General features: G+C 37.6%; 1 non-coding gene across 1 annotated transcript; it reads right to left on the bottom strand.

The window, feature by feature from the left end:
* Positions 1 to 24,057: 24,057 nt before the first annotated feature.
* On the bottom strand, positions 24,058 to 24,164 carry LOC111756110 (U6 spliceosomal RNA). The gene has a single exon (XR_002790601.1). It is a non-coding gene; the product is annotated as a U6 spliceosomal RNA (small nuclear RNA).
* Positions 24,165 to 27,089: the final 2,925 nt, after the last annotated feature.

Here is a 27,089-nt window from a genome sequence, read left to right as displayed (position 1 = left end):
CCGACAGAGAGAAAGCCAGACTCCAGCGGTTGGGGGGGTTTGGTTCTCTCTCTCCATGTTCTCAGAATAAAGGCCTCCTTTGTTTTATATGTCTCATCTTTTGGATATAATCCTATCATGATGTACTTAACAGAGTCATCTGAAAATTTGCCTAAGTCACTGAGAGACAGACCTGTGAATGGGGGTAGTATCATAAATCTCATAAATCTCATACCTTGAGCATAAATAAGAATAATTTTGAAATGTTAAAAAAAGCTTGAACATGAAGCAATTCTGACCATTTCCTCTTTCTTACATGATTTTAGTTACAACAGAACATCAAAATTCATACTTCCCTCTGTATTCAATTTTAGTTCTAGGGGTAGGTAAGCCATATGCACATGTGCAGAGAAATATCTGAAAGGGTTTTGGCCCAGGACCGGCACAGTAGCTGGTAAAGCCTCAGCGGGAACCAAGGAGCTCCTATCTCCCCCATCCCTAGGAATTTACCTGTGATTCATTTTCCCCACCCCTAGGAATTTATCTCTGGCACCAAACAAAGACCAATGGGCTACCTGTGCATCCCTAATGCCCCCTTAGGTTCCACCCCAAACTGAGGCTACTTATGTGCCTCACTCCACATGTTCCATGGAGAGATCATCGACCCTGGGGTGGAGATGCTGCGCCCCAGGGGATCGGGGGTGTCTCTCCCCACATTCTCAAAATAAAGGTCATTTATATTTCTTTTTTTTTTTCTTTTTTGTCTTTTTTCTTTTTATCGGTACGGGGGATCGAACTCATGACTGCCTGCTTGCAAGGCAGGTGCTTACGTCGCTGAGCTAAATCCCCAGCCCCCCATTTATATTTCATACTTCTTATCTTTTCAGCCGCCGCCAGTCCCCCACAGTTCTATCAATATCAAAGGCTATTTTTTTTATCGGTACCAGGGATTGAACTCACTGACTGCATGCTTGCAAGGCAGGTGCTTATACCACTGAGCTAAATCTCCAGCCCCTCAAAGGCTGTTTTTGACACAGAAGTGAAACATCTTCCAGTGCTTAAGAATGCATTTCAAAGGAGTAAAGGCTTTGGCATTAAGTTGTCAATGTCTGTAATGTAAAAGGCCCAAGGGACTTTGTCCTTGAGCTAGCTTTCTATACAACAAAAAAAATAATTAGATATCCTTTTCTTATTCCTATTTGATAAAAGTCCTCAAAGCGTCCCTCAGGTTAATTCTAGTCCAGGGCAGGTGGATGCCCTCTGGAGAGGGCATAAATTCATAAATTCAGCCAATCTATCCATCCTCAAACTGGTACATAATCTCATCTTCCCAGGTAGCTTGTGAACTTTGTTTCCATAAGTCTCATTGTTGACAGGAGTGCTTATAGAAGGAAGCATAACTTTATAATAAATTATTGCTTTTTGTTTATTGTAAAAAGGTGAGCACTTCTTTGGCTTTTCTTGTGAAGATTTCCTCAGAAATAGATCAGGATAACAAATAAACTTGAGGAACTCCATTCCGTGCCCTTTGGCAAAGTCTCCGAAGCATTTGTGTTCTCCAACCAATTACCTAGGCAATCCTACCTAGCAGAAGGACATGGTTATGCTTTATTTGAGTCTCACAGGTTATATATATTTATCACCTACCAATTACATTTTACAAGTTAGTAGAGGCACATTGGTTTTTTATGCACACACAAAAAAGGTAACTAAAATCTCTCTTTTTCTTCTTAGTTAACATATGTAAGGCACAAATGCAAATCATTCCCTACTTATTTATTTGATATGTGAACAGTTGCTGCAGGCTGCCTCAGCCTAATTGCCTGGAAAGTTTGGGAAACATCTTTAGTTTACTAGCAGATACATACAAATATATAGGTAAGTGGAGATTTTCTGTGATCTCGAGCCAGTGTGCACTGAGGAGTCTTTGGGTGTCCACCAGAAAGTCACCTTGGTCAGGAGTCTTGTTTTTCTCAGTTTCTATTGGCCCAGATAACCAAAGGTCAGTCTTCAGGAAGGAATCTAGCTGTCTGTCTGGTCAACATTCCATTGGCCATTGGCATCACCAAAGAGATGCTGGGGAAAACTGTGCTCTGCTTTTAAGAGTGAGCTGCTATAGCAGTAGCTAATTAGCTGGCAGAATATAAGGGATAGGTAAAAGCCTGGGCAAGATCATTACCTAGCGCTTTATAAGCTTACATTAAATGTTTTATAGTCCATAACTTGAAAGTTTGGAGATCCTCTTTAGTCTAAATGTGTTTGGGTTCCATAAGTGTGCTGCTTTTGGAAATAGCTCCTCCTGGTCTCACCCAGCAGTCAGTTCTTTTCACTGCCTCTGGCTGAGTCTCTGGAGGAGACTTGCCCATAACACTAAGGTGGAACATGGCTTCTATGTGTGTTCCCTGGATGGGCAAAATTCCCATGTCTCATCTGACCCAGAGATAGGGTTTGCATCTTCCATCTAATAATATGCCTTCTCCATCTTCAGCACTGGCAAGTGCGCATTTTCTATGGATTTAGTAGGAGAAGAAGGTTGGAACAGGATAGGGTTCTTTTCTGATTTTATGTGCCTCTAAAAAGAAAGGTACAAAGTAGAAGGAAAAGAGCAGAAGTAAAGCCAAAAAAAGGAAACTTAATGGAAGCAGAACAGGCCTGACATTTCCTCTAGAGTATAGAGGAGAATCAGAACCAGGCTGTCTCACTGCAGCCTGACTTCCAAGTCTTAAAAACCAGCCACTAGGCTAGTTCTGTTTAAATGGTGGGAGAAGGCCCATATTTTGTTATAGGCATGTGTATTTTCTAATCTGAGCTAGATGTTATTTAAGGTCCATTTTACAGAAGTTTATATTAAAGTCTACTGGAGGTATTCTAACATTACTTCATCTAGCACTATTGTCTAAATAAAATCAAGCAAGGGGTATCAGTAAATTCAGTAACTAGCTTAAACGCAACATGTACAACCTTATAAGCATCCCTTGTTCTAACTTAGATTTAGGATTATTTGAACAAAACTGTGTGAGATAAAGCAATTATGAACAAAGGGCAAAGACAAATGACAAGGAATTGTAAGCAATGGACAAAGAAAAAGCTACATTTAAAGCATAAAAATGTGTTACCTAAATGAGTCCAAGTCCAGAGTCTATGAAACAAAAGCAAATTCTTCTTACTCTGTCCAGTGATCTTGGTGAAAGACCTCCAAACGATATAAGGGAACAAAACTCCCAAGCTACTATTTGCCCACTATGAATCTGTGTTCTCTAAAATTGAAGAATGAATTTAGGAACATTGGAGGTCAGGGGCAAAATATATTTATTGAGAGCAAAAAGCTTATTTTCAAGAGACAGAAGTGGTTCTGAGTGCATTGCCCTCTCTTAACATTTTGTTTCTCTCTGCAATTTCATTCTTCAACTTTATAAGACCGCAAGCTGAGGTTTATGTGGTTTGTACAGCTGGTCTGAATGGACTGCATCATCAGCTGAACTCCTTGCCCTGCAGATCCCATGGGTCTCCAGATTCACAGGTGCTGTAAATGGAAAGCCTCATGATAGGTGGGTGGGTTTAAGAGAATGAAGCACTGAAATTTGGCTGCATCTTTCTGTGGGGACCAGAACTGTGCTGGGCACTCACCTGGAGCGAGATGCCCTCTTGCTACTGTTCTGTTCTCTGCCCATTCCCTTGTTTCTTCAAGCCCAAGAATAGCATAGTTTGCCCACTCGGGGCCCTGAAATAGTTTTGTTTTTAACTTAGCCTGCACACTTGTAAAAAGTCCTGTGAAATTACCCAGTCTGAATGTAATTTCTGATTCCTAGCAGTTCATACTTTTTTAAAGTGATACATTTTTTATGGTTGATATTAAAGACCTCTAGTGGTGGGGATTTTTTAAAACTGTAACAAAGTTTTACTAAAGGTAGAAAAAGAAATAGGCTGTGTAGAGTAAGTTTGGACCAAATAAAGTAGGAAATGAAGTACAGCCTACAGCAAGAGTATGGACCACCATGCAAGAGAGAACATAGTAGCCATGATGGTGATGTTTTGTTTTGTTTTTTTAATTTTATTTAAGGGAGAAAAAAAACCAAAACAGAATAAGGGTACAAGTAACACAGAATTTTAAAAAAAAAAAAACAGTAAGAAATCACAAGTTAATAGATTACATAATGTCGTTCTGGGAGAACATGGCGGACAGATAGCAGCAGCTATGGAGGCTCTCTGAGAGACCCAACTTAGAATCCAGGAATGGTGCAGAGTGATGAGTACTAAGCAAGGGGAGATATACCCTGCTGACCCAAGAACGAACTGGGCTGAGAGAAACCAACTGGGAATGCAATCCCAGTGCTATAACAGGAACAGATAAAGCCTCAGCATGGAAGCTGGAGCCCATGCCATTGGAAGCCATGATTTGGGTTTCCTGCTGCCACTGCTACATCTGAATAAGAATGGCAGGGAGAGAGACGCACGAAAGCTCTGAGAACAGGAATTGGTGAATGGAGTTGAGAGCTGGACAGGTGGGAAGCCGTGCATCAACCTGCAGTGAGTGAGAGAAACGGGGACTCTTCCATGGTCTAGGAGGCTCCAACAGAGGACATTCTGGGACTGGGCAGACTAGCCAGAACAGGATGCTGCAGTGATTTAGTCGCATAGTCCCCTCTCAAGCAGGATTGGTGGGGTGTGCCTAGCCTGGGTGATGTTGTGGACTAAGACCCAGTAGGCTAGCCCAAACCAGGTCCCTGTGCCTGGCCAGGTACCCTAGCAGTGAATCCTTCAGTAGGTTGGCTGACCTGGAGGGGTGGGCCCAGCAGAGACTGCCCAGGTCTGTGTCTCCCTAGTACACTGCAGTGGGCAGGAACACCTAACCAGCACAATTCAAACAAACTGTAACTGACAAAGAAAAAAAATTGGGCCTCCTATTCACACTTATATGGAAGAAACAAAAAATATGGGAAGAGGGAGCAAAAAGAAAGGGTCCTCAGCCCCCAATCCTGAGAACACTGATCCAGGAAACGTAAATACAAAGTTAAAATGAGGACAGAAAACATGCAATATCAGGCACAGCTCCAAGAGATATAAAGCGATATCTCCAGAGCCTCATAGATGAATTTAAAAGTGAAGTATTTAATGAAATAAAGCAAGATATAAGTAGAATAGTTAGAGAAATGCTAAGCACTGCTCAAGAAAAAACAGATGGTGAAATGGAAGAACAGGGAAAAAAAGGGAGGATTGTTTGATTGAGAAAATAGAGAAAACATAGAATACGTAAAGCAGATTCAAAGAGATTACCAGGAAACTTAAAAACTCTATTGAAAGCTGGCATAACAGCTTGAAAGAAACTAAGGATAGATTATCTGAACTGGAGGACAGATTTGTAAAGTGGGAGCATGAAATGAAAAACTTCTTAAAAATAACAAAGAAACAAACAGCAATAATACAAAGGCTAGAAGATGATAAGAGGGTTTATAACTTAAGAATTAAGAAGAGGGGCACTGGGGATTTAGCTCAGTGGCATAAGCGCCTGCCTTGCAAGCAGGCAGTCATGAGTTTGATCCCTGGTACTGATAAAAATGAAAAAAAAAGAAAAGAATTAAGAACATAAAAGAAAAGGTAAGGACACAAACAAATGAACTACAAAAGCTACTTGCAGAAATAATCCAGGAGAATTTCCCTAATTTAGGAAAGGTAAGGATACTCAGATGCATGAGACTTACAGGACCCCGGCCAACTACAACCCAAACAGAGCTACACCCAGGCATATAATAATCAAAATTCCAGAAATCCAATATAAGAACAGAATATTAAAAGCTGTCAGAGACAAGAAACAGATCACTTACAAGGGAATACCCATCAGAATTACAGCAGACTTTTCGGCACAAACCATCAAATCACAAAGAACGTGGAGGAAAATAATTCAAGCTTTGAAAGATAATAACCTCCAGCCAAGATTGATATATCCTGCACAACTGTCCCTGGAAATCGATGGAAAAACAAGGTGCTTCCAGGATAAAGAGGAACTAGGGGAATTTGCAACCACCAATTCCACTCTACAGAGAATACTGCAGGATATTCTAAAAAAGAAAAATACCAAGATTCCAGAAATAGTGGCAGAGAGGCCACAAGGAATGGAGCAGAAAATAAAATGAAGAAGACAAATTGACAACTAATGACAGAAAAAGAGCTCAACAGAAATGAGGCAGAGAAGATTGGATGGTAGGAACAGCTATTTTGGAAAAAACAACATCATAATAGGTAATGCTGATTTAATATCATCTTGTTTTGAAGTCCCATCAAGCTTTTGTTCTTCTCTCTCCATAAGTCTTAACATGTTGTATCTTATTGGATTTTATTATATGTGATAGTATAAACAAAACCTTTTATAGACAAGGAGATTATACAGAAACCATTGTTCATTTTCTGTTAGTTGATTCTAAATACCCTGTAATACTGTCATTCTCTTGAATGGTTTTACATTGTTTTGATATGTTTGATGCTACAGTATATGAAGTCATACTCAAAGATTTCAAGGAAAGAGACAATATGGTAACTACTTTTATGTTGGGATTATCTTGTGGTGAAACACTATTTTGTTTAAATGGTTATGTTTTGACCTGCGCTATTTTGTTGTTATGCCCTATTTTATCTCAATCTCCATTTTATTATTTACTTTTTATTTTTATCCTTTTAATTAAGGGAAAAATAAATAAAAAATAGCAGGACATGTTATAGTAACCCACTTTGATTTTCTATTAACTTGATTTGAAGGCCTGTATTGCTCTCACCATCTTGTTTTGACTGATGTTCCTCTATTCTACTTTGCTTGATAGTACCAGGTTCAAAAGTTTAGGCAACAGCTGTGAAGATAGTGGGATTCATTCATGACGCCCATTCTGGTTGACTATTATCTTCTTTTGAAGACCTGTAATGTCTCCAATGTTTTGGTTTTTTTGGTTTCATTCTTTACTGTTTTGTTCAATCTTATTATAACTGATGATATAGGCAATTCTTTTTAAGATAGCAAGAGGCATTATGGTAAGCATTGCTGATCACCTTGTATTATGTTTTTACATTATCTGTTATGTCCACCATTTTGATTTGACTGACTCTGTTCTGTTATGTCACATTTGGTTTTACTTTCTTCCAAAAAAAGTAATAATAACTGTGGGAGTAATAAAACCCAAAATGTGTAATACTCATTGTACAAAAGAGAGGAAAGGAAAGTGCTCTAAATGATATAACTGCATGTATATTTAAGTGTATAAGATAGACAATGATATTACTGAGTTTTGTTGGATCATTGAACAGAACTGTTTGCAGTCTCACTGTTTGAATGTCCACTTTATATGCTTTAATTTTGTAACTTGAACAAATATTTCTAAGATGACAATATGTAATCCATTAACTAGTGATTTCCTACTGTTTATTTTTTTCTGAAATTCTGTATAACTTGTACCCTTTTTCTGTTTTTTTTTTCTTTTTCTCCTTAAAGAAAATTTTTAAAAAATGAAAAAAAGAATACATAATGTCATCTTAGAAATAGTTGTTCAAGTTACAGGATTAAAGCATACAAAGTGGACATTCAAACAGTGAGACTGCAAAGAGTTGTGTTCAATGACCCAACAAAAACTTAGTAATATGGTCATCTATCTTAATCTAGTATAACATCATCTAGTATAACTTCAAGTCAGGATTGACTTCAAGTCAAGTCCGGCCTTACCTTTGCTGCTTAGAATTGTCTTTGTCTAAGAGACCTAGACTGGTCTCTTCTCGCTCCACATGAGTTTAGGAGTGATTTCTCTAGATCTATGAAATATGTTGATGGTATTTTTATCAGGATTGCACTGAATCAGTAAAACAGTTTTGGGAGAATGGCCATTTTCACAATATTTATTCTTCTTCGATGAGCAAAGGATGTCTTTCCATTTTCTGAGATCATCTTCAATTTCATTTTTCAGTGTATTATGATTTTCCCTGTATAGGTCTTTTACTTCTTTCATGAGAGTAATTCCTAAATATTTCAATTTTCTGGTTGCTAATGTGAAGGGTGTGGCTCCTCTTATTTCTCTGCCAGTAATTTTGTTGTTAGTGTATAGGAATGCTATTGATTTTTGAGTATAGATTTTGTACCCAGCTACATTGCTGAATTTATTTATTATATCTAAGAGTCTTTGAATGGAGTTTTGGGGGTCTTCTATATAGAGTATCATGACATCTGCAAATAGTGATACTTTAACATCTTCTTTTCCTATCTTTACCCCTTTTATTTCTCTCTCTTGTCTAATTCCTCTGGCTAGTATTTCCAGTACTATATTAAATAGGACCGGTTATAAGGGACATCCTTGTATTTCTTTTTTTTTTTTTTTTACGTCCTTGTCTTGTGCCTGGTTTTAAAGAAAAGGGCTTCAATTTTTGGCTATTTAGTATGATACTGGCTTTTGGTTTGTCATAGATGGCCTTTATTATATTGAGGTAAAGACCATCTATTCTAATTTTCTGCAAGGTTCTTATCATAAATGAATGTTTGACCTTCTCAAAAGCTTTTTCTGCATTTATAGAAATGATCATGTGATTCTTACCTTTGGTTTGATTGATATGGTGGATGAAATTTATTGATTTACATATGCTGAACCATCCCTGCATACCTGGGATGAATCCCACTTGGTCATGGTGCATAATCTTGATGATTTGCTGCATCCCATTTGACAATATTTTATTGAGGGTTTTTGCATCTGTGTTCATTAGAAAGCTTGGCCTGTAGTTTGCTTTTTTAGTTGGGTCTGTCTCAGGTTTTGGTACTAGAGTAATTGCTTCCAGGAATGACTTAGGAAGAATTGTTTCACTTTCGATTTCATTGAACAGTTTGAGGAGTGTCGGCATTAGGTCTTCTTTGTATTTCTTATAGAATTCTGTAGTGACTCAGTCTGGGCCTGAGCTCTTCTTCGTAAGTAGGGACTTAATTACATTTTCAATTTCATTAATAGAAATTGGGTAATTCAGCAGTTTTACATCTTCTTGTCCTAGGTTTGGTACTTCATATGTTTCGAGGAATCCGTCCACTTCTTCTGTGTTATGGAACCTGTGAGAATAGAGGTTTTTGAAATAGTTGTGGATGATCTGTATTTCTATAGGGTCTGTAGTGATTCCATGTTTTCCTTCCTTACTGCATGAATTTGAGCTGTTTCTTCCCTTTTTTAATAAGGTTGGCTAGGGGCTTATTGATTTTATTTATTCTTTCAAAGAACCAACTCTTTGATTCATTGGTTCATTGGATTGTTTTCTTAGTGTCTATTGCATTGATTTCTGTTCTGATGTTTATAATTTCCTCTCTGCTTTTGGCTTTGGGCTTGACTTGCTCTTTTTCTAGATGTTTGAGGTGTAACATCAGGTTATTTATTTGTATTCATTCTGTTTTCTTGATGTGGGAACTCCATGCAATAAATTTTCCTCTGAGGACAGATTTCATTGCATCCCACAGATTCTGGTAAGGTGTATTTGTGTTTTTCATTTGTTTGTAGGTATTGTTTAATTTCTTTTTTAATTTCCTCTGTGACCCACTGATTACTCAACAGTGTATTATTCAGTTTCCATGTGTTTGTGGGATTTTTGCAGTATCTTTTATCAATTTCTAATTTCATAGCGCTATGATCTGATAACATTCAAGGGATAATTTTAAGTCTTTTGCATTTATTTATGTTCTGTCAGCTAAGATATGGTCTGTTTTAGAGAATGACCCACGTGATGCTGAGAAGAATGTATATTCTGCTGTTGGGTGAAATACTCTGAATATGTCTATCAAGTCCATTTGTTCACAGGTGTGATTCAGTTCTGTTATTTCTTTGCTCATTTTCTGTCTGGTTGATCTGTCTCTTGGTGTCAATGGTGAGTTAAGCTATGCTGTTATAATTGTATTACTGCTAATTTGATTTTTCATTTCTGTTAATACTTGTTTTATATAAATGGGTGCTCTGGAATTTGATGCATATATATTTAAGATAGTTATCTCTTCCTCTTGAAGTTTTCCCCTAACCAGTATGCAATGATCTTCTTTATCTCTTCTGATCATTATTGGTTTAAAGTTCACATTGTCTGCAAACATAATAGCTACCCCTACTTTTTTTGGGTTCCTGTTGCATGAAGTATTGTGTTCCTTCCATTGACTTTTGGTCTATGAGTATCCTTTTGGGTTAGATGGGTTTCTTGTAGATAGCATATGGTTGGATTTGTTTCTTAATCCATTCTCCCAGTCTTTTTCTTTTCATTGGTGCATTGAGACCATTTACATTAATGTTTATAACTGTTGTATGTTGGTTTATTGTTGACAAGTTATCTTTCTGCTGTTGCATCTTTATCTTTCTGTTCTGTTTAATTGTCAGCTTTGCTTAGTGGTTTTTTCCTAAGTATATCTAAACTGTCTTTCAATATTTTTTGCAGGGTTCACTTGGTGATCATGAAGTTCTTAAGCTGTTCTTTGTCATGGAAGTATCTTATTTCACCATTGATTTTGAAGGACAGTTTTGTGAGGTACATCAGTCTAGGTTAGAAATCATTTTCCTTTAGATCTGGAATACTTATTTCATGCTCTTCTTGATTTTATTGTTTGTGCTGAGAAGTCTGCTGTAATTCTGATAGATTTTCCTTTATTAGTGATCTGTCTTTCCTCTCTTACAGCTTTTAATATTCTATTCTTGTGTTGGATTTCTTGGATGGTGACTATTAAATGTCTGGGTGTAGTTTTACTTTGGTTAAGACTACTTGGAGTTCTAAATGCTTTACTGATCCTGATTCATGTTTCCAAACTCATGTTTGGGAAATTTTCAGCTATTACTTCTCTAAATATTCTCTTGATGTCCTTTATTTCATCCCCTTCTTTTTCATTAATCCCTATCAATCTTATGTTGTTTTTCTTTGCATCATCTTGCAGTTGTTGAATCGTTATTTTCTGATTCCTTGTTATTTTTAAAAGATCTTTCCTTTCCTGTTCACTAGCTGCAATCTTGTCTTTAAGGTCTGAAATTCTATCTTCACTTTCAGTGAGGTGGTTTTTACAGCTTTCAGTGGAATTTTTGATTTCCTATATATCTCTATGCATCTGCTTTATGTATTCTGTTTGTTTCTTATATTGCTCATCTAGGGATTCTATCATTGTTTAGTTCCTCCAGTTTTTTAACTGTGTCTTCTTTAGATATATTCAGCATCTCTTTCATTTCTTTTATCATTTCTTCTTTTACTTGGGAGATTATTTCTCATTTGAATTCCTTTAAGACTTCCCAGAGTTGCTTGTTTATTTCAGTTGCTATTATGTCTGATATATGAGATGTATGGCATATATTTTCTTCTATGTACATCACTCCTCAGGTTTCTTTGGATGGGCTGGAGATTGTAATTTGGTCTTTCATTTTGTTTTGTTTCGTTTCATTTTGTTTTCTTTGGATCAGCTGGAGATTGTAATTTGGTCTTTCGTTTTGTCATTTTTCTATATGTCTGTGTTTCAAGTGTTATTCTAAGGCTTCCTTGGATCTGTTCTAAATCCTCTTCTATGCCTCAGCTCCTGAGACTCTGGCACCCCATTTCCTGGAATGACAGAGGGTCACTGGGGGTTGAGCAAGCTGGCTCAAACCCAGCCTCTGAAACCGATGTCACCTGCCTGCTTGCTTAGCACTCCAAAGTCCACCAAGCACAGATTGGAGAGGTGAGGCTGATACTGGCTCCCCAGACCTGCCAAGCTGTTCCAGTGCACCCATAAGCTGTGAGGTTCTCTGACCAAGCCAAGCGAGAGTCCCAAACAAGCTGGGCTCCAGGGAAAGTGTGCAGGGCACTTACACCAGGCTGCTGGGCCTCTGGAACAAGTGGCATCCACCTGCTAGCCTAGAAAGACACAGTCCATGAAGCACAGCTGGGAACAGGGTGCCTGATGCTGGTTCCCCAGACCTGCCGAGCTGCTTCAGTGCACCTGGAAGACGTGAGGTTCCCTTACCAGGCCAAGCAAGGGTCATAAACAAGCTGGGCTTGGGGAAAATTGCACGGGGCACTTATGCCAGGCCGCCGGACCTCTGGAACCAGTGGCACCCACCTGCTTGCTTAGAACTCCACAGTCCACCAAGCACAGCCACAGGGAGGCTGATGCCAGCATCCCGGACCAGCTGAGCTGCTCCAGTGCACCTGGAAGCCACTGATGGTGATGTTTTTAACCTAAAGATAAAATAATAAATGTCAAAAGAATTTCCTATGGCAATTTAACTAGCAGAGAGGTGCTAAGTGTTTTTTTACAAACCAGGATTCATTCAGAAATTAATAGGATAGATTATACCTAAAAATTAGAAAGTTCATTTAGAGCAAAAAATAATGTATGAAAACCATTATTATCACCCTCTCCATGGGCATAAATTTATATTGTCATTTTATCTTTTTTGTGTTGTTTTGCCTTTTGGGAGAAAGCCTCCCTCTGTAGTTGAAGCTGGCCTTGAATTTACTGTGTAACCTAGGCTAGCCCTGAATTCACTGTAATCCTCCTGCCTCATCCCCTGAATGCCAAATCACAGGCATGCACCATCAAGCCCAAACTAATACTGTCATTTCAAAGAACAATAAATTAAGAATTGTTAGATAATGTCTCCATTGTGGATTGCACTTATTATCCTATAATTCCAATGCTTAGAACAGTACTTGCATAGATGCAAACACCACTGAATTGTTGTACCCCAAAAATGAGACCCCAAGATGTTGTTCAAAAAATGGGGCAAGACATCTTTAAAAAGAAGCATTTTATTTTAGCTCATACCCAGTGACACAGCCTACATTGGAATCTGCAGAACTATGTAACTAGGTTAGGTTACAGGGGTTTTTTTAAAGGTAAAGACAGTAAAGAAGAGGAAAAGGAGAGGGAGCTTACACAAAAAGGGAGTTAATCTCTGCAAAAATGTTTTACAACCAGAGCCAGTGGTCCTGGGACAGAGTGTTTTACAATCAGTGGTCAGCAAATGTTTTACAATCAAGGGTCAGTTGGTTCAGGGGCCAAATTGCTGTTCTGGAAGGGGATAATTCACAAGAAATGAGAGTTGAAACACAGATCAGGGTAACGACACTTACAGTACAGGATAGTGGCACCTTAGCCAGGTTAAACATGAATTATTATTGAATGAATTAATTAGGAAAAGCACTGTAAGCAAAAGATAAAATACAGTCTTATGCTTATATAAAGGGGAATATTAAATGGTATCCCAGTTGCTATGTGATAATAAAAATAGATCTAATTTAAATATGGGCCTAAAAAATGTTAAATTTTGATGAATAATAAACAAAAGGATAGATAAACAAATATATCAAAATTACTGGTCCTGCATGGGAACAACAAGTTCCAATGGTTAGGTCCTTTTCATATATTAACTCCAATCAGCAGGGCTTGAGCTGGCCAGCCCACCCTCAGGGACCCTCTCTCAATCCTGTGAACTGGGCAGCCAGAGTCCCAGGAGCTGAGGGCATAGAAGAGGATTTCCAACAGGCCCTGGGGAAGACTTGGAATAAAACTTGAAACACAGAAATAGAGGAAAATGATAAAATGAGAGACCAAATTACAATCTCAAACCTCCAACCCATCCTAAGAAACCTTAGGAGAAAGGTACATAGAAGAATATATATGCTACACTTCAAAATATTGGACATATTAACAACTGAAATAAAGAAGGAATTCTGGGAGGTCTTAAAGGAATTCAAACTAGAAATAATTACACAGGTAAAAGAAGAAATGATACAAGAAAAGAAAGAGATGCTGAACATATCTAAAGAAGACACAGTTAAAAAATTGGAGGGACTAAACAAAAATGTAAAATCCCTGGAAAACAATATAAGAAACAAAGAAAATACATAAAGCAGATGCAAAGAGATATACAGGAAATCAAAAATTCCATTGAAAGCTATAAAAAACCACCTCAATGAAAGTGAAGATAGAATTTCAGACCTTAAAGACAAGATTGCAGCTGGAAAGATTGCAACAGGAAAGGAAAGATCTTTTAAAAATAACAAAAAGTCAAGAAACAAAACTTCAAAGCTACAAGATGATACAAAAAAAAAAACAACATAAGATTGATAGGGATAAATGAAAAAAAAGAGGACAACATAAGGGATGGCAAGAGGATATTTAGAAAAGTAATAGCTGAATATTTCCCAAACATGAGATTGGAAACTTGAATCAGGATCAGTGAAACATATAGAACTCCAAATAGCCATAACCAAAATAAAACTACACCCAGACATATAATAATCACCATCCCAGAAAACCAACAAAAGAATATAGTATTATAAAAGCTGTCAGAGACAAAAGACAGATCACCTACAAAAGAAAACCTATCAGAATTACAGCAGATTTCTCAGCACAAGCAATAAAGTCAGGATGCGCATGGAGTAAAGTATTTCAGATCCTAAAGGAAAATGATTTCCAAACTTGACTGATGTACCCTGAAAAACTGTCCTTCAAAATGGATGGAGAAATAAGATACTTCCATGACAAAGAACAGCTGAAGAACTTCATGATCACCAAGTCAACCCTGCAAAGAATACTGAAAAACAGATTAGATACACTTAGGAAAAAACTATTAGGAAAACAGACAATTAAATGAACAGAAAGATAACAATGCAACAGCAGAAAGATAATATGTCAACAATAAACCAACATATAACAGTTATAACTATTAATGTAAATGGTCTCAAAGCCCCAGTCAAAAGAAACAGATGGGCAGAATGGATCAAGAAACAAAATCCAACCATCTGCTGTCTACAAGAAACCCATCTAACCCAAAAGGATACTCACAGACTGAAAATCAAATGATAGAAAACAATATTTCAAGTAACATGAACCCCCAAAAAAGCAGTGGTAGCTATTCTGTTTGCAGACAATGTGAAATTCAAACCAAGAATGATCAGAAGAGATAACTAAGATTATTAGATACTGATTATGGGAAAACTTCAAGATGCTACACAGATTCAATGCAATCCCAATAAAAATACCATCAACATATCTCATAGATCTAAAGAAATCACTCATAAAATTCATCTGGAGTGAAGAGACACCTAGAATAGCAAAGACAGTTCTAATCAGCAAAGGCAAGGCAGGAGGCATCACAATCCCTGACTTGAAGTTATACTACAAAGCAACAGTAGTAAAATCAACATGGTACTGGAATCAAAACAGAGCCAAAGATCAATGGAATAGATTAGAAGATACAACCACAACTACAAACACACTCAACCATCTTATCTTTGATAAAGGAGCCAAGCAGGTTCACTGGAAGAACGACAGTCTCTTTAATAAATGGTGCTGGAAAAACTGGCTCTCCATTTGCCAAAAACTAAAGCTAGACCCATGTCTATCACCATGTACTAAATTAAAATCTAAATGGATCAAAGATCTGAATATTAAAACAAAAACACTAAATGTATTGGAAGACAAATTGGGTAAAACCTTGAGGACATAGGGGTAGGTAGAGAATTCATAAACAGGACTCAAACCACATGGGAAATACTTCCCAGAATCAATAACTAGGATCACCTCTTGTCAAAAAGTTTCTGCATATCAAAAGAAATCTCCAGCATAGTGAAAAGAAAACCCACAGACTGGGAAAAAAATCTTAGTGAACTGTCCCTCAGACAAAGGACTTCTGTCCAAACATATAAAGAATTTTTAAAAATCAGACCCCCAAAATTTAAAGATCCAATAAAAAAAATGGGCATCTGAGATGCATACACAATTCTCAAATGAAGAAATACAAATGGAAAATAATTACATGAAAAAGTGTTCATTATCATTAGTCATTAGAGAAATGCAAATTAAAACCACACTGAGATTCCATCTCACTCCTGAAAGAATGGCCAGGATCAAGAAAACCAACAACAACAAATGCTGGAGAGGCTGTGGGGAAAAAGGAACTCTCCTGCACTGTTGGTGGGAGTGTAGACTGGTACAACCATTGTGGAAGTCAGTCTGGAGATTTCTCAAAAAGCTGGGATTGGAAGTTCCATTTGTTCTAGCTATTCCACTTCTAGGCATATTCCCAGAAGAACTGAAAGCATCATACCACAGTGATATATGTGCACCAATGTTTATAGCAGCACAATTTGTAATAGCCAGATCTTGGAAACAACCTAAGTGTCCATCAAATGAGGAATGGATAAAAAGTTGTGGTATTTTTATACAAAGGAGTACTACTCGGGTATAAAGAATGATCACATTGAGATATTTATAAATAAATGGGTGCAGCTTGCTGATTTTCTGTCTGGTTGATTTGTCCCTTTTTGTCAATGGTGTGTTAAGGTCTCCTGTTATAATTGTGTTATTCTTTATTTGATTTTTCATTTCTGTTGATACTTGGTTTCTTTACTGGATGCTCTGGAATTTAGTGCATATATATTTAAGATTGTTATCTTGTCCTCTTGAAGTTTTCCCCTAACTAGTATGTAGTAACTCTCTTTGTCTCTTTGGATCATTCTTGGTTTGAATTTCACATTATCTGCAAACAGAATAGCGTCCTCACTTTCTTTAAAAAATTCCTTTTGCTTGAAGTATTATTTTCTATCCTTTGACTTTCAGTCTATGAATTTCCTTTTGGGTTAGGTTGGTTTCCTGCATTCAGCATATGGTTGGATATTGTTTTGCATCCATTCTGCTGATCTGTTTCTCTTAACTGGTGAGTTGAGACATTTACATGAATGGTTATAAACTGTTAGATATTGGTTTGTTGTTGACATGTTATCTTTCTGCTGTTGTATCTTTACCTTTCCATTCTATTTAATTGTCTGCCTTGCTTAGTGGTTTTTTTCCTATGTGTATCTAGACTGTCTTTCAGTATTCTTTGCAGGGTTGGTTTGGTGATCATGAAGTTCTTCAGCTGTTCTTTATTATGGAAGTATCTTATTTCTCCAACTAATTGAAGGACAGTTTGTAGGGTACATGAGTCTGCCTTGGAAGTCATTTTCCTTTAGAATCTGAAATACTTCTCTCCATGCTCTGCTTTACTTCATTGTTTGTGCTGAGAAGTGTGCTGTGATTCTGATAGGTTTTCCTTATAAGTTATCTGTGTTTTCTCTCTAACAACTCTTCGGTTGTTTTTTTGTTTGTTTGTTTGTTTGTTTGTTTAATTTTATTTAAAAGGAAAAAGAGAAAAACACAAAACAAAACAAAGCGGTGTAAGGGTACAAGTAATACAGAACTACAAAAAATAAAAACAGTAAGAAATCACAAGTTAATAGATTACATATTATAATCTTAGAGATAGTTGCTCAAATCACAGTATCAAAGCATACAAAGTGGATATTCAAACAGTGAGACTGCAAACAGTTGTGTTCAATGATCCAACCAAAAACATTAATATGGTCAGCTATTTAACACCCCTAAACACACTTGCTGTTGTATCCTTTAGAGCTCTTTTTTCCCCCCTCTCTTTTTTACAACAAAATTTACACATTTTGGGTTTTATTACTCCTTAGGTCTTATTACTTTTTGGGGGGGGAGAATAAAGTCAAATATGGCAAAACAAAGCTGTCAGCCAAAACCAAGGATAGACATAGCACATGATGTAAAACAGAGTACAAGGTTATCAACAATGGTTATCAACAATGTCTCTTGTTTCCTTAAAAAGAAATGTCCATCTCATCAGACATTATAAAGTTGAACAAAACAGTAGAGAACAAAACCAATAAAACTTAAACATTGTAAACATTACAGGATTTCCAAAGGAGACAACAGTCAAACCAGAATGGGCATCTTAGTGAATCTTATTGCCTTCAAAGTAGTTGCCTATACCCTCGAACTTGATACTATCATATAGAATGTAACAGAGTCTAATCAGTCAAAACAAGATCATGGGAGTATTACAGGACTTCAAAACAAGTTAATAGGAAATCAGAAAAAGTTACTATTATATATCCTGCTAACTTTTTTAATTTTCCCCCTTAATTAAAACAAACATAAGAAATAACTAAATAATTTTTTAAAGAATAAGGGAGAGATTGAGATAAAACAGGACATAACAATATAATAATACAGGTCAAAGCATGACTGTTTCAGCAACCTAGTGCTTCACCACCAAATAACCCAACTTAATAGTAGTTACCATAGTGTCTGTCTTTTTCCTTGAAATATTTGAATAAAACTTCATATACTATAGCTTCAAATATTTCCATATCAAGAAGCCCAGAATAAAGCCTTTCCAATTAATAAGTGAAAACCATATAAGGCTTCAAGGCCTCATAATGGGGAATCATGATTACCACATGTTTTTATATATTTGAATCATTACTTACATTAGGGAAACTATTCGGTATTCACACATGTGAGATTGGTTTATTTCACTTATGAGTATGGTCTCAAGCTGCGCCCATTTATTGATAGATATCTCAATGTGATCCCTCTTTATAGCTGAATAATACTCCATTGTATAGAAATACCACAACTTTTTTATCCATTCCTCAGTTGATGGACACTTGGGTTGTTTCCAAGATCTGGCGATTACAAATTGTGCTGCTATAAACATAGGTGCGCATATATCACTGTGGTATGATGCTTTCAGTTCTTCTGGGAATATGCCTAGAAGTGGAATAGCTGGAATAAATGGGACTTCCAATCCCAACTTTTTGAGAAATCTCCAGACTGACCTCCACAGAGGCTGCACCAGTCTACACTCCCACCAACAGTGTAGGAGAGTTCCTTTTTCCCCACAGCCTCTCCAGCACTTGTTGTTGTGGTTTTCTTGATCCTGGCCACTCTTTCAGGAGTGAGATGGTATCTCAGTGTGGTTTTAATTTGCATTTCTCTAATGACCAATGATGATGAACATTTTTTGATGTATTTATTTGCCATTTGCATTTCTTCATCTGAGAAGTGTGTATTCATCTCAGATGCCCATTTTTGGATTGGATCTTTGAATTTTGAGGGTCTGATTTTTTTGATTCTTTATATGCTTTAGACATAAGTCCTTTGTCTGATGGATGGTTCATTAAGATTTTTTCCCAGTTTGTGGGTTTTCTTTTCACTATGCTGGAGATTTCTTTTGACATGCAGAAACATTTTAATAAGAAGTGGTCCCAGTTATTGATTCTGGGAAGTATTTCCTGTGCAGTTTGAGTCCTGTTCATGAATTCTCTACCTACTCCTATGTCTTCAAGGTTTCTACCCAATTTGTCTTCCAATAGATTTAGTGTTTCTGTTTTAATATTCAGATCTTTGACCCATTTAGATTTTAATTTAGTACATGGTGATAGACATGGGTCTAGCTTTAGTTTTTGGCAAATGGAGAGCCAGTTTTTCCAGCACCATTTATTAAAGAGACTGTCGTTCTTCCAGTGAACCTGCTTGGCTCCTTTATCAAAGATAAGATGGTTGAGTGTGTTTGTAGTTGTGGTTGTATCTTCTAATCTATTCCATTGATCTTCGGCTCTGTTTTGATTCCAATACCATGTTGATTTTACTACTGTTGCTTTGTAGTATAACTTCAAGTCAGGGATTGTGATGCCTCCTGCTTTCTCTTTGCTGCTTAGAATTGCCTTTGCTATTCTAGGTCTCTTCTGGTTCCAGATGAAATTTAGGAGTTATTTCTCTAGATCTATAAGGTATGTTGATGGTATTTGTATTAGGATTGCATTGAATCTGTATAACAGTTTTGGGAGAATAGCCATTTTCACAATGTTTGTTCTTCCTATCCATGAGCAAGTGATGTCTTTCCATTTTCTGAGATCATCTTCAATTTCTTTTTTCAGTGTATTATAATTTTCACTGTATAAGTCTTTCACTTCTCTCATAAGAGTAATTCCTAAATATTTCATTTTTTTGCTTGCTAATTTGCAGAGTGTAGTTTCTCTTATTTCCCTCTCTGTGATTTTGTTGTTCGTGTATAGGAATGCTATTGATCTCTGAGTATTGATTTTGTATCCAGCCACATTACTGAATTTATTTATTGTATCTAAGAGTCTTTCCATGGAGTTTAGGGGGTCTTCTATGTAGAGTATCATGTCATCTGCAAACCATGATAATTTAACTTCTTCTTTTCCTATCTTTACCCCTTTTATTTCTCTCTCTTGCCTAATTGCTCTGGTTAGTACTTCCAGTACTATATTAAATAGGAGTGGTGAAAAGGACATCCTTGTCTTCTGCCTGATTTTAAAGTAAAAGGTTTCAATTTTTGGCCATTTAGTATGATGCAGGCTGTTGGTTTGTCATAAATGGCCTTTATTATATTGAGATAAAGACCATCTATTCCAATTTTCTGTAAAGTTCTTATCATGAATAAATGTTGGACCTTATCGAAGGCTTTTTCTGCATCTATAGAAATGATCATGTGATTCTTATTTTTGGCTTTATTGATATGGTGGATTACATTTATTGATTTACATATGTTAAACCATCCTTGCATTCCTGGGATGAATCCCACTTGGTCATGGTGTATAATCTTCTTGATGATTTGCTGCATCCTATTTGCCAATATTTTATTGAGGATTTTTGCATCTGTGTTCATTAGGGAGATCGGTCTATAGTTCTCTTTTTTAGTTGGGTCTTTCTCAGGTTTTGGTACTAGAGTAATATTTCCTTCCAGGAATGACTTAGGAAGGATTGCTTCCCTTTCAGTTTCATTGAATAGTTTGAGGAGTGTCGGCATTAGGTCTTCTTTGTATTTCTTGTAGAATTCTGCAGTGAATCCATCTGGGCCTGGGCTCTTCTTGGTGGTAAGGACTTAATTACATTTTCAAATTCATTAACAGAGATTGGGTTATTCAACAGTTTTACATCCTCTTGATCTAGCTTTGGTACTTCATATGTTTCTAAGAATCTGGCTATTTCTTCTGTGTTATCAAACTTTTGACTGTAGAGCTTTTCAAAATACGTGTTGATGATCTTCTGTATTTCTATTGGGTCTGTAGTGTTTTCTCCTTTTTCATTTCTTATTGCATGAATTTGAGCTTTTTCTTCCCTTTTTTAAATAAGGTTGGCTGGGGCTTATCAATTTTATTTATTCTTTCAAAGAACCAACTCTTTGATTCGTTGATTCTTTGGATTGTTTTCTTAGTCTCTATTGCATTGATTTCTGCTCTGACTTTTATAATTTCCTCTCTTCTTTTGGCTTTGGGCTTGACTTGCTCTTCTTTTTCTAGCTGTTTGAGGTGTAGCATCATGTTATTTATTTGTATTCGTTCTGTTTTCCTGATGTGGGAACTCGGTGCAATAAATTTTCCTCTGAGGACAGCTTTCATTGCATGCCACAAATGCCGGTAAGTTGTATCTGCATTTTCATTTTCTTTTAGGTATTGTTTAATTTCTTCTGTGACCCACTGATTACTCAAGAGTGTGTTATTCAGTTTTCATGTGTTTGCGGGATTTTTGCAGTATCTTTTATCATTAATTTCTAATTTCAGAGCGCTATGATCCGATAACATGCAAGGGATGATTTCAACTGTTTTGCATTTGTTTAAATATGTTCTGTGAGCTAATATATGGTCTATTTTAGACAATGATCCATGTACTGCTGAAAAGAATGTGTATTCTGATGTTGTTGGGTGGAACATTCTGTATATGTCTATCAAATCCATTTGTTCACAGGTGTGATTCCGTTCTGTTATTTCTTTGCTCATTTTCTGTCTGGTTGATCTGTCCCTTGGTGTCAATGGCATATTAAGGTCTTCTGTTACAATTGTGTTACTGATAATTTGAGTTTTCATTTCTGTTAATAGTTGTTTTATATAACTGGGTGCTCTGGAGTTTGGTGCATATATATTTAAGATAGTTATCTCTTCCTCTTGGAGGTTTCCCCTTACGAGTATGTAGTGACCTTCTTTGTCCTTTATGGTCCTTGTTGGTTTAAAGTTCACATTGTCTGCAAACAGAATGGCTACTCCTGCCTTTTTTTGGATTCCTGCTACATGAAGTATTGTTTTCCATCCTTTGACTTTCAGGCTGTGAGTATCCTTCTGGGTTAGATGGGTTTCCTGTAAACAGCATATGGTTGGATTTTGTTTCTTGATCCATTCTGCTAGTCTGTTTCTTTTGATTGATGCATTGAGACCATTTATATTAATAGTTATTACTGTTAAATGCTGGTTTATTGTTAACATGTTATCTCTCTGCTGTTGCATCTTTATCTTTCTGTTCTGTTTAATTATCTGCTTTGCTTAGTGGCTTTTTTCCTTTGTGTATCTAAACTATCTTTCAATATTTTTTGCAGGGTTGGTTTGGTGTTCATGAAGTTCTTCGGCTGTTCTTTGTCATGGAAGTATCATATTTCACCATCAATTATGAATGATAGTTTTGCAGGATACATCAGTCTGGGTTGGAAATCATTTTGCTTTAGGATCTGGAATACTTCACTCCATGCTCTTCTTGACTTTATTGTTTGTGCTGAGAAGTCTGCTGTGATTCTGATAGGTTTTCCTTTATAAGTGATCTGTCTTTTTCTCTCTGGCAGCTTTTAATAATCTATTCTTGTGTTGGATTTCTGGGATGGTGATTATTATATGTCTGGGTGTAGTTTTATTTTGGTTATGACTATTTGGAGTTCTATATGCTTCACTGATCCTGATGTCGGTTTCTGATCTCATGCTTGGGAAATTTTCAGCTATTACTTCTCTAAATATCCTCTTGACATCCTTTATGTTGTCTCCTTCTTTTTCATTAATCCCTATCATTCTTATGTTATTCTTCTTTGCATCATCTTGCAGTTGTTGAATTGTTGTTTCCTGATTCCTTGTTATTTTTAAAAGATCTTTCCTTTCCTGTTAACTAGCTGCAAACCTGTCTTCAAGGTCTGAAATTCTATCTTCACTTTCATTAAGGCAGTTTTTACAACTTTCAGTGGAGGTTTTTATTTCCTGTATATCTCTGTGCATCTGCATTATGTATTCTGTTTGTTTCTTATATTGCTCATCTAGGGATTCTATCTTTTTGTTTAGTTCCTCCAATTTTTTATCTGTGTTTTCTTTAGATATATTCAGAATCTCTTTCATTTCTTTTATCATTTCTTCTTTTACCTGGGAGATTATTTCGAGTTTGAATTTCTTTAAAGCTTCCTGGAGTTGCTTGTCAATTTCAGTAGCTATTGTGTCTGATATATGAGGTGGATGGGATATATTTTCTTCTAAATACATTCCTCCTAGTGTTTCTTGAGATGGGCTGGAGGTTTGAAGTTGTAATTTGGCCTTTCTTTTTGTCATTTTCCTATATTTCTGTGTTTCAAGTGTTATTTGAAAGCTTCCTCAGGATCTGTTGGGAATCCCCTTCTATGTTTGCAGCTACTGAGACTCTGGCACCATGCTACCCCAAGCCACTGGGCCTGCAGAACCAATGGCCCTCCTCTGCCTGCTCAGAACTCCGCAGTTCCAGACAAGCTGGGCCTCAGGGACACTGTGCGCCCACCTGCCCGTTTGAAGCTCCACAGCTTTCCAATCACAGCCGGGATGTGGCGGAAGATGTAGAGGCCTCAAACCCGCCTCTCCACTTCCCTGCACCTGGAAGCCTGGAGGGACCCAAACAGTCTGGGCTCTGGGCAGAGTGCGCTGAGCACTCACCACAGGCTGCAGAACCCGCAATGCTCCACTGCCCACGGAGACATCCACAGTCCTCCAGACACACAGGGAGGCCGATGCAGGCACCCCAGATCCACCCAGCCCCTCCTCTGCACACTGATGGCTAGGTGTGGGAGGCCCAAACAGGCTGGGCTCCAGGAGATAGCGTGGGGCCGCCCAACCATTGGAAGCTCAGAAGTTCTCCAAGTGCAGCAGGGATGGGGAGGCAGATGTAGAGGCCTCAAACCCACTTCTCCACTTCACTGCACCTGGAAGCCTGGAGGGTCCCCAACAGTCTGGGATTTGGTCAGAGTATGCTGAGCACTCACCATAGGCCGTGGTGCCTCCGGAACCTGCGATCCCTCCTTGCTTGCTGAGATATCCACAGTCCTCCAGACACATGGGGAGGCTGATGCAGGCACCCCAGATCCACCCAGCCCCTCCTCTGCACACCGATGGCTAGGCGCAGCAGTCCCAAACAGGTTGAGCTCTGGGGATAGCGTGGGCCTGCCTACCCATTGGAAGCTCAGCAGTTCTCCAAGTGCAGCTGGAATGAGGAAAAATATGGAACGCTTCGCGAATTTGTGTGTCATTCTTGTGCAGGGGCCATGCTAATCTTCTCTGTATCATTCCAATTTTAGTATATGTGCTGCCAAAGCGAGCACTCTCTAACAACTCTTAATATTCTGTTGTTTTGTTGGTTTTCTGGGATGGTGATTATTATATGTCTGGGTGTAACTTTATTTTGGCTATGGCTATTTGAAGTTATATATATATATGTTTCACTAATCCTAATTTCAGTTTCCTTTTTCATGTTTGAGAAAAATTCTGTTCTTCTGTAAATAGCCTCTTGATACCATTTGTGTTGTCACACTTTTTCATTTATCCCTATCAATATTATGTTGTTTTTCTTTGCATCATCTTGCAGCTGTTGAATTGTTATTTCTTGATTCCTTGTTATTTTTAAAGGATCATTCCTTTCCTGTTCACTAGCTGCAATCTTGTCTTTAAGGTCTGAAATTCTATCTTCACTTTCACTGAGGCAGTTTTGACAACTTTCAATGGGATTTCTGATTTCCTGTATATCTCTTTGAATCTGCTTCATGTATTCTGTTTGTTTCTCATATTGTTCATCCAGCAATTCTATCTTTTTGCATTGTTCCTCTAATTTTTTAACTGTGTCTTCTTTAGATGTGTTCAGCATTTCTTTCATTACTTTTATCATTTCTTCTTTTACCTGGTAGATTATTTCTAATTTGAATTCCTTTATAGCTTCCCATAGTTGCTTCTTTATTTCAGTTGCTATTATTTAAGGCATTTCAAGTGTATGACTTTTATTTTCTTCTATATACATGGCTCCTAGGCTTTCTTGGGATAAGCTGGAGGTTTAAGATTCCATTTTGCTCTTTTATCTTGTCATTTTCCTATATTTCCATGTTTCAAGTGATGTTCCAAAGCTTTTCCTTCACCTCCTATACCCTCAGACCCTGAGACTGAGTGGAGGTTGCTAAGCATGGTCCAGTCAGGCTTGCAGGACCTCCTGTGCCACCTCTGGTGTTCCAGGAAGCTGGGCAGTCTCCTAACCACTGTGGGTGGTAGACCCAAGTTCTCCCCAGGCTAGCACCGAGGATGCACTGGAACTCACCTCGCATGCCCTCAGTTCCCCTAATTGAATTAAGGTAGCTGCACATGGTCTAGTCAAGCCAGTGAAACATCTGGAGCCTAGTTCAGTGTGGCTGGAAGCAGGGCGGCTGCTTAACCACTGGGAGCAATGATCTTACACTCTCCTGGGCCCACACCAGGGCACTGGAACTCTGAGGTCTTGTTTTTTAGTTCTTCATGTAGTCTAAATCCTCTGTCCAAGGAATAATTGGAAAATTTTTTCCAATTCTGTAAGTTGTCTCTATACTCTGTCAGTTGTTTTTTTGCTGTGCAGAGGCTTTTTATTTGATATGATCCAATCTGTTCATTTTTAGTGGTCTGTCTTGGGGTTCTGTTCAGAACATCCTTGCTTCTGCCTATGTCTTCAAGAATTATACTTATTTTAAGCCAGGTCCAGTGCCTCATACTTATAATCCCAGCATTCAGAAGACTGAGGTAGGAGGATCATTGCAAATTTCAAAACAGCCTGAGCTATACAGTGAGGCCCTATCTCAAAAAGACAAAAAAATTAAAAACATTTTTCAAAAAGATGGGCCACCAGCAGAAGAAACAAGAAGCCAGCTCTTTCCTGTGAGCCAGCTAGCATGCAGACAAGAAAAGTTGAACACCACTCTTCCTACCCTAGCTTCTCTCCCAGTAAGCAACTAGCTGATCCAGAGAAACACAGGCTGAGATGATAGTTACTGAAGTTAAAAAAAAAATCTAGGGGACAATTTGGCTCTCCTTGAACACAGAACACTTGCTTCAACTAAACTAAACCCTGTCTCTATGTACTGATAAGTACAGAGCTGGCTATAGTATTTCCTTCTCCCTTCAATTGGCTCTAAGCAATACAAATAAGGCTAGCTAAGGTACTGATATATAATCTTTAAAGCCAGCTGAGAGTTTGCTATTTCTGTGCATTATATTCCCCATAAATAGCTGAGCACAGCTATCTGGATCTGCCAGATAGCTCCAAAAATGTCAACTGGCTTCAAACCACAAGATAAGAGGTGTGACTTCCCAGGGCACAAAAATTTACATATCAAAAACTGAAGCAACAGCCTCCTAAATCATCCAAATCCTCCTCAATCAAGTAATGCAGATTGGTCTTTCTGTACAACCTTCTCCCTGCAAATTGCAGAAATGGTTGCACTCTACCTGGCTAGTTCAACTCATGTAATTCCCACCATCCTCACTGTCACTCCTCCTTGGGTAACTCCCCTCATCATGATATAACAAATGCCGGGCGATGCCTGAGATCAATGGCCTTTTTCTGTGAATCCTCACCTGGACCAGCCTCAGGCCTCTTGACTGCTCATAACTATTTATACATATTTATACCTCTTAGTGTCTTTATTCTCACCATGAGTTGCACTGGAGCTATAAATTAAAATTAACTCACTGGTATTTTGATAACATTATCGTGAAATTACAAATACAACTTTCCAGACTGCAAGGAGCACAAAAAAAGAGATTACAATATTGTAAGGAATTATAGCATTCAATATTAATATTACACCAAAAATAGCTTAATACTTGGAGTATTTAGGGTTTGACCAAAGTCAGTAGTCTGAGCATCTATTTAGAAGATAACAATATGCAATATAGCAACTATAGGAGATCTCCATTGGAAGGTGACAGCCATTGTTAATTGCCTATTATTTTGTTTTAAAGTCCTGTATCATTTCATCATTTTGTCTTGCTTGGCAGTTAATTAGTCACAGAGGAAATTAAAGAAGAAATTAAAAAATATCTACAAGCAAATGGAAACACAAATACAACTTACCAGAACATGTGGGAAGCAATGAAAGCAGTCCTCAGAGGGCAGTGAATTCCCACATCAGGAAAACAGAATGAACACAAATCAATAACCTGATGTTACACCTCAAGCATCTAGAAAAAAAAGAGAAAATCAGGTCCACAGCCAGAAGAGGGGAGGAAATTAT

Source organism: Cavia porcellus, unplaced genomic scaffold (genome assembly GCF_034190915.1).
Source record: "Cavia porcellus strain 051 isolate PalLab524CR breed Dunkin Hartley unplaced genomic scaffold, mCavPor4.1 scaffold_30, whole genome shotgun sequence".
Taxonomy (NCBI): Eukaryota; Metazoa; Chordata; class Mammalia; order Rodentia; family Caviidae; genus Cavia; species Cavia porcellus.
Note: the sequence above shows the minus strand (reverse complement) of the source record. Positions and strands in the feature narration are given on the sequence as shown.